This window comes from Myotis yumanensis, unplaced genomic scaffold, assembly GCF_028538775.1.
Source record: "Myotis yumanensis isolate MYYU_CA2020_CCGP unplaced genomic scaffold, mMyoYum1.0.hap1 SCAF_1, whole genome shotgun sequence".
NCBI classification, from domain to species: domain Eukaryota; kingdom Metazoa; phylum Chordata; class Mammalia; order Chiroptera; family Vespertilionidae; genus Myotis; species Myotis yumanensis.
Genome location: NW_027223752.1, coordinates 82,860,283 through 82,869,013, shown reverse-complemented (window position 1 = coordinate 82,869,013; position 8,731 = coordinate 82,860,283). Strand labels below are relative to the sequence as shown.

The window sequence follows — 8,731 nt, the reverse complement described above, 5'->3', positions numbered from 1 at the left end:
CTCGGCCCCACCGACCAGTCCTCGTCCCTAACCCCAGGCCGGAACTTCCCTGCCTAGTTGGCCGAGTTTAGCAAATGGCCAGGAGCGACTCGCTCACGGGGCATTTCTATGTACCAGGGCCTCTTCGCGCTGAGAAACCGGATGGGGAAGGGAGAGGGGCGGGCTGGAAAGTAAAAGGAAGGGGAGAGCGGCCCCGGGCCCGGCGGGAGGGTGTTGGGGTCGGGGGTCGGGCGGCCCTCAAGGGGCCCCATTGGGCCGGCGCCTCCGGCGCGCGTGTGCTCGCGGGCGGGGCGGCCGGCGGCCGGCGGCGGCCAATCCGGGCGGGCGTCCGGGGGGCGGGGCTTGCCGGCTCGGGCGCCGCGAGTCCTCCTTTTTGCACACACACGAATACAAAGAGCCATACGACCTTCGGGTATCCTTTTTCCATTTTCCTCGCCCTCTTGACTCTGTGTGTGCGTTCAACATTTTTAAAAATAGAGGTCTGTGGCAGTGCCGGGGTGAGGAAACTGTGGCTCAGGGCAATTTGCGCTTTCCCCCCCGTTTCTTTTTCTGTCTCTCTTCCTCTTTCTTTTTTCCTCGTCCAGGTTTTAAATATACCAAGAAGTTGAGAAGCAGGATGGTCGTGTACAACTGTTTCCAGTCAAATTTATAGAGATTTTTTTTTTTCTTTTTGCTATCACATTTTAAGAACTGGTAAATTTTTATGGTCGAGGGATTTAAAAAATGTGGCTGCTCGGGAAGTATCGATTTTGTGTTTTTAAGCGGGCTGAAGGGATCATGTAAATTTCTGCCACGGGCAGTGTCGCAGGCAGCGGAGATGGGCGACTCCACGGGGCTGTTTGCGTGCGTTTTACACTCTCACGCAGAACCAAAAACAAGTGGCTTGACTGTGGCAACTGTCCAAGGCCAATAGGTTAAAAGTGTTTGGATATTATCATTTCCCCGGGGAGCGGGTCTAAGCCCTTCTTACAGCGTGTCTTACATTTTCATGTGTACGTGTGTATTTCATGAAGCAAGTAATTTCCTTCCTAAAGGTTTATCTAGGGGCTTTGTGCTTTGTGTCTGTGTACAGCGTGTGTATACATGCCGCATTAGGTTTTGTGTTCAAAAGCGATCGCCTTTGGTTTTTATGTGTGCAAAGCAGCCCCTAGGGTGTGCATTTCTTTTCTGTTGCGTTCCCAAATGTGATCAAAACAGGGTTTTGTGTGCAAATTATAGAGTTTAGAAGAATTCCTACACTAGGTAGCCTATACTCAAGCACTTTCATTCTGTGTGCACTTACTGTATTTTCCTGCTCCTCTTCTAAAGGATCAGATGGGTGAATAATTAAATAATTGCCAGGAAATATACAGTCCGTTTGGCAAACGAGGGTAGGCAATCGATCGGATCTGTGGTTCAAAGCCCTTTTTAGGGACTGTTTTGCCTAAGTGGTTTTGCTTTTTATTGTCTCTGTTCTTAAGTGTACAGCTGTGTACATTTTGGCCTTTATGTGTGGTTTGGTTGGTGTGTTCAAGAAGGGAAGTTCTCCCTTGGCTTTTTGACAACATTGTCGTTTATAGGTTGGGATTTGTTTGAAAAGCCCCGCAGCTGGCAGAGGATCAGGGAAATGATCCAGTCAAATCCAGTTCTGGAAAACTGTCCGTGGTGGCGGGTGGGGCGGGGAAGGGGTCGGAGGAGGCAGAGGCACATGATAAACAGGAGGGAGGGGAAATGCTTTTTTATCCCGTCGCGTTTCTGGAATAAAAAGTCAGCTCACGTCTAAGTTACAGAGAAAAGTGTGAACTAAAGGACAACAAGCTTAGAGCAGAGCCTCCAGTCATTTGAGCTGCATTCTCATTTCATTCTGCCGCAGAGCCACGGCCTCCTATCAGGAGCCGGAGGAGAGTGTTTATGTTCGGCCCCTTGTCGGCAGGTGGGAGCGGAAGCACCGACGGACGTGGGGGGACAGGGAGAAACCGGAACGTCGGGGCGCGGGGCGCGGCAGCCCCGGGAGGATGTTGAGGACCCACCTCAAGGTCAAGCTCCATGATTGCGGGTGACGATGGTATTAGTTCCCATCCCTCACCCACGGCCCTAGTTCCAACAGTAACGGAGACACTAAGCAACCACGGCGATGACATTATTTGTGCAGATCCCGACATCCATGATCAGAAACGTGGCCCTGTGGGGGCTCTCTGCCTTTCTTACCTGAACTGATTCTTTTTTTTTTTTTTAATATATTTTATTGATTTTTTTACAGAGAGGAAGGGAGAGAGATAGAGAGTTAGAAACATCGATGAGAGAGAAACATCGACCAGCTGCCTCCTGCACATCTCCCACTGGGGATGTGCCCGCAACCCAGGTACATGCCCTTGACCGGAATAGAACCTGGGACCTTTCAGTCCGCAGGCCGACGCTCTATCCACTGAGCCAAACCGGTTTCGGCCTGATTGTCTTTTTATTCCCCGACAGTGCAGGCCAGGTCAGTGCTCAATAAATATTCTCAGACGTGGGTCATCCTGCAGGATTAGACCTGCAGGACTGTGAGGTCTCGTCGGTTCTAGCGGCGGGTAGTGGTGGCCGTGCCGGACGTTTCCAGTGGAGTTTCTCGCGTTTTCATCCCCGCCGCAGCACTGCGGCCATCACACTCACCTTCGCCTCACTTTTGAGATTCCCAGAAAAGGGGGGCTCAGCCTGGCGGGGACACAGCCCAGGCCCCGGTTCGCGGATGCTTGCTTTTACCAGGACCCCAGGCTCATAGCCTATATCCTTGCTTTGAGTTTCTTTCTTGTAAGAAAGATAACTCCTCTCACGAATATATCGTGGCTTGTTCTCCTACCAAAGCAAAGCAAAGCTGAGCTGAGGTGATGTTGTTTGGGAATCCGCGAGGCCCCTCGAGGTGAAAGCGTCTTTAAACTACAAGGAACTGCCATTGGCTAGTGATGGAAAGATCTGTGACCAAGGCCGGCAGGACCGAAAGCCTTCCACCGCCAAAGGTGTGAAGCCGATTTGTGTGTATGGGGGGTCTATTTGTGGCCACTGTGTTTATAATGTTGTACACGCAGCTTTGTAAGAGAAAAGCGAGGAAATGGAAAAAAAAAAAAAGCTAAAGATGGCGCCTGAGCGGCCTTGAAAAAGCCTGCAGTCGTGTCCCTCCCTGAGGGGGCCCCTCCCTTCCCTGCTCGTTGAGTGACTGTGGGTTGGAGCCAGTAGCGTCCCTGGCTCGGCTCCCCCCACACTCTGACTGCCAATCAGAGGGAGCCAGAGGACAGGCGGGGCGGGGCCTCCCCGGGTGCGCGCGCTGGCCGGGTACACGGGCGCCCCGGTCTCCCTCAGCCGCTGGCGTGCGGATCTGGCGGCGCTGAGTCAGCGGGCTGGGCCGGCGGGGCGGGCGCACGTGGTGGGACACCGCGGGGCTGCGTCGCGGGGCCACAGCGGGAATTCCGGGGCCTCCCTCAACTGGAGTCCGCAGAGCTTTTGTGGCCACGAAGTCTACCCCCGGTATCCCAGCTAGATCCCGAGCGGCTCGGGCCAGCCTTTCCCGGGAATCACCGCTTTCCCGGGACTCCCAGGGTTGGGCTCAGGCCGGGTCGCCCTGTCCCCTGTGGCTTCGGAGGCAGTGCCTGAGCTCCTCGCTGCGGCCACCCTGCCTGTAGCTCAGTGGTTCTCAACCTTCTGGCCCTTTAAATACAGTTCATGTTGTGACCCCCAACCATAAAATTATTTTCGTTGCTACTTCATAACTGTAATGTTGCTACTGTTATGAATCATAATGTAAATATCTGATATGCAGGATGGTCTTAGGCGATCCCTGTAAAGTTCGACCCCCAAAGGGGTCGCGACCCACAGGTTGAGAACCGCTGCTGGGCTCTTCGGGAATAGTTCTGTCCCTGGTGCCCACCTAAACTAATATTTAATCAACTAACATTTGCCGAGGGCTTTCTGGGCACATGATATAGCTTTAGTTTTTTTATTTTTCAGTTTCTCCAGAAGTGCAGGATGAATTCTTTACTATCAGGCACATTTATGTAAAAAGCTTAAGCCGGAAAATTTAATTTTACCAAGTAGCATGTTAGCAAATGTAAATAAAAACTGCTACACTGAGTTAAAAACTCATACCACTCCACAATTATACTCAGAACTTTTTTGATTAGGTGAAATCCTTTTCATTCTACCTGATTCTGCCTTCTAGGCCTACATCTCCCTTTTTTAACCCCTAAAAGTGAGGTCTTAGATTTTTTTTTGCAGGACAGTAGTATTTTATGGTATTTGCTTATCTACTTTTGTGTGATAAAGAGCTCATTTCTTTTTTTAAAAAATATATTTTTATTGATTTCAGAGAGGAAGGGAGAGGAAGAGAGAGATAGAAACATCACTCATGAGAGAGAAACTTTGATTGGCACCTTCTGCATTCTCCCCACTGGGGATCGATCCAGCAACTCAGGCATATGCCCTTGACTGGAATCGAACCTGGGACCTTTCAGTCCACAGGCCGATACTGTATCCACTAAACCAAACCAGCCAGGGCAAGAGCTCATTTCTGATAGAAGTAGGTTTCCAGAGGACTTTTAACAAGTGAGCCATTTTGCACCTTCAAGTGGAGGAGCTGGGCTGACCACAGCAGGAGCTTTAAGTGGCATTTTCCTTTTTTATTTCTTAAAATGAAAATTATGGCATGAATTGCTATGCTTTTAAGGAAGTCCATTGCTAGCATGACCCTGAATGAGTCAAGGGCCCATTATAAAACATATATCATCTGAATGATACCATATCATACACATCTAGTAGTGAAAAAAACTTTTATTTTTCATAGTTTGGAGGTGAACTCAGTCATGCAGAAAATTCAAACTCAAAATGGGTAGAAAGCAAGCAAGGGAGCTGCCAAGAGTGTGATATATTTAGTTCTAACAAAAATACATGTGACTTGGGAAGAAAGGGATAGTTAAGATTATGGACAGTCTCACCCTGAACTGTCTAAAGAAGATGAGTTTTCTTTCTTTTTTTATCCAAATATTTGTGAGGAAAATATCAAAATTATTGAAATGTACATTTCTTTTTTAACTATGTTTTTTTATTGATTTCAGATAGAGAGGAAGAGAGAGACGAGAGAGAATCATTAATCGGCTGCTTCCTACACATCCCACACTGGGGATTGAGCCCATAACCCGGGCATGTGCCCTGACCAGAATCGAACTGCCCCCTCCTGGTCCATAGATCGATGCTCTACCACTGAGTCATGTGGGCTGGGCTGCTTTGTTCTTTAGACATTCCCATTCTCACATACACTGTTAGTTCCTTGCATATAGGGATTTTGTCTTCCCTTCAAGTACTTAGAAGCGATAATCCATTTTGGTGACTCATTCTTTAGCATGTTATTATATATAAAGAATTTTTAGAAAAATCTCTATTTTAAAAAAATGTTCATTTTTTGTAATGGGAACACATGTAGCTAATGAAATTAGTGTTTTTAAAAATATATTATTATTGATTTCAGAGAGGTATAGGGAGATAGAAACATCAATGATGAGAGAGAATCATTGATCGGCTGCCTCCTGCACGCCCCCTACTGAGGACCCAGCCGGCAACCTGGGCATGTGTCCTTGACCGGACTCAAACCCGGGACCCCTCAGTCTGCAAGCCAATGCTCTATCCACTGAGCCAAACCAGCTAGGGCTAGTGGTTTGTTTTTAATCACTATCCGGCATTTATCTAGCTAGTAAATGTCATAATGTGAAATATTCCTTTATTCCCTGCTGACCCAGTTTCTTTCCTTGTCCTTTCATTTCAGTGTCTTAGAGTTTATGTGGGAGACTATTGCAGGAAGCAGAGAAATTAAGTCAGCAATAATATTTATGGAAATAAAAAAAGAGTAATTTGAATTCCCATTGTGCTACACTGCACTGTACTTAATTCAAGAAAACACCCATTTGTTGTCCTGAATCTGACATTCTAAAGTGGACATAGTATGTTAATACAGAAAATAGAAAGGCAGAAAAAAATTGAGGAACAAAGAGAATTCACAATAGGAAAATATATTTATTATTAACTCAGTTTAATAATATGCAGGCAAAGTTGAATATTATGCTTAGTTGAAAGCCATTTACTATAGTAAATAAATTGCAAATACTCTGTTTTCTTAATTATCTTTCTGATTTGCACAATAGAAAGTTTCATACCTATAAATGCATCTTTGTAGACTTTAATTTATTCTCAGAAATTTTAGACTAAATTTAGGGGAAATCCCTCAAATTCCATTTCAAGCCATTGCATTGTTTTGTGTGTGTTTTTAAGATTAGGAAATCAGGATGGGTGTCCAGGGTGGGAACACAAATGTTTCAGGAATAGTCATAATATCATCCAGCTGCTGTTGTGGAGCACTGCCCGTGTACCAGCACTCTGTAGATGGCTGACTCTGTAGATAATCTTAACAAAAGCACTCAAAGTAGGCAGGGATGAGAACTCTGGGCTCAGAAAAAAAAAGTGATAATTTGCCCAAATTCACACAGCTCTTAAGTGAAGCAGCAGGATAAGTACCTCCCCTCCCCTCCATTTTGAAAAATTTCCAGCTCAATGCTGTTTGGGAAAGATGACCTGGGAAAGATGGTTTAAAGGGGAGGGAAGGCTCAAGGCAGACAGCATGTTGGCAAGGTAAGGACCTCATGCAGGTGGGATAAACGCCTCTTGCAAGAAAGAATGTTTGGGGTAAGAGTATAGCAGTCATCAGTTTGTCCCCACCCAGTGTCCCAATTTGATGCATCTTTAAAAATTATATATATAGATTTCAGAGAGGAAGGGAGAGGGAAACATCAATGATGAGAGAGAATCATTGATTGGCTGCCTCCTGCACGCCCCCTACTGGGAATATGTCCCGAAACCTGGGCATGTGCCCTTGATCACAATCGAACCCAGGACCCTTTAGTCCGCAGGCCGATGTTCTATCCACTGAGCCAAATCGGCTGGGACAGATGCATCTTAATTTCTGATTTTATAAATACTGAACCCAACTGACAAGCATTAGCATGTTGCCATCTACATAACTTTCTTTTTCTTACAATGCCCATGTTTCAGACTGAATTCCTTGCATGATGTTGGTTAGAAAAATGAAAAACCCTACAGGAGCAGTGTATGCCCTTATTTAGAAGGAAAAGGAGCTAGAAATGATTCATCCATAGAATTGACATGGAATCACTTAGTGCTTTCCTTTAACCTTTAGTTTAATTTGGCTTTAACCTTTCATTTTAGGCTTAGTTGTGCCTTCCAGTGGCTAATGACAGAGAGGCTATAATGGATTTGAGTTTAGCTCTTGCAAGTGAATATCTGGCACAGAAAAGCATTTCTTTTTTAAGATTTCAAATGCTTCAGAGAATAACAGTTTTATTTCATTTTTTATTGATTTTAGAGTGAGGAAGAGGAGAGAGAGAGGGAGGGAGAGAGAAACATTGATGTATGAGAGAAACATGGATCAGTTGTCTTCTGTACACACTCTAATCGGGTATCGAACCCACAACCTGGGTGTGTGCCCTGACAAGAAATCAAACCCGCCACCTTTTAGTGGACAATGCTCCAACCTACTGAGACACACCGGCCAGGGCAGAGAAGCATTTCTTGATATAAAGGGTGGAAAGAACAAGTTAAAGACCATTCTTGCCCAGCTGGTGTTGCTCAGTGGTTTAGCATCAACCTATGAACCAGGAAGGAGGTCATGATTCGATTCCCAATCAGAGCACATGCCTGGGTTGTGGGCTCAATCCCCCGTGGGGGGCGTGCAGGAGGCAGCTATCGATGATCTCTCTCATCATTGATATTTCTATCTCTCCCTTCCTCTCTGAAGTCAATTAAAAATATATTTTTAAATAACTATTCTTTAATAATAACCAAAAGTAATGAAAATGTATTGTCAGGTTTAGACTTTAGTACCTCAGCGGCATTGATATTACCTGTTTCTGAAATGAGATTGCTGATTCCAAAAAAATCCCAAACAAAACAAAAGCTAAACAAAAAATTTCAATATGCCATAATTTTTCCTAACCTCCTCCTCTCCTTTTAATTGTGAAGGTATAGTTTACAGGGTAAGATAAAAATGTATGTCTTGAGGAAATTGCAAACATACTTAAGATTTTTTCACTTGGGGATCTTCAGGCGGAGGATTCTTTTTTCTATAATCAAGTATCATTTAGAAGATGACAGTATGAAATTCCTGTGAGTGTTCTCAGTGGTACAAACCAACCCTCCCACACCTTTTTTCTCTCTCTCTCCTGGAGTAGTTTAGTTGCTTAACTACAGTAATTCAAAAGAGAGGCAGTTTGGTTTATCATTGAGATTCTGGTTTCTCCTTTCATAGGCACTGGTCATGTGGGCAGTGGCAGCACTTAGCTATTTAGGCATTCCAGTTGAGCTGTGCCTCTCCCTTAAGGAGCATGTGAAGTGGAGATGAGGGCCCCAGGAGTGATCTCTCTGGGCTACAGGCTGAAGATTCGGGACAGTCAGTTTCCTTTGCAGAGGGGGAGGCCCAGGTGTACAACACAGCAAGGGACTCTGCAGCCCTGGTTTACTGCAGCTGATCCAGCGTTTCCTTTCTCTCCCCTCCCCCTCCCCAAAGCATTCATGATATGATAGTGTGAGGTCAGTGACATATTGAGGGCTGCAGTGATCAGCATATTTCTTTCTTTCTTTCTTTTTAATCCTCACCCGAGGATTTTTTCCATTGATTTTTTTTTCTTTTTAGAGATCGTGGAGGGGAGAGGGTGGAGGC

The 8,731-nt window shown here is 45.7% G+C and overlaps 1 protein-coding gene across 2 annotated transcripts in view; it reads left to right on the top strand.

Annotated features, from left to right (window-relative positions):
• The first annotated feature begins 348 nt into the window (after positions 1–348).
• Positions 349–8,731, top strand: part of CUNH14orf93 (chromosome unknown C14orf93 homolog) — a 19,928-nt gene continuing 11,545 nt past the window's right edge. For both annotated transcript variants that reach the window (XM_070426415.1, XM_070426423.1), the window contains exon 1: positions 349–412. The gene's annotated coding sequence lies outside the window, so the exon portion shown is untranslated. The remainder of the gene's footprint in view (positions 413–8,731) is intronic.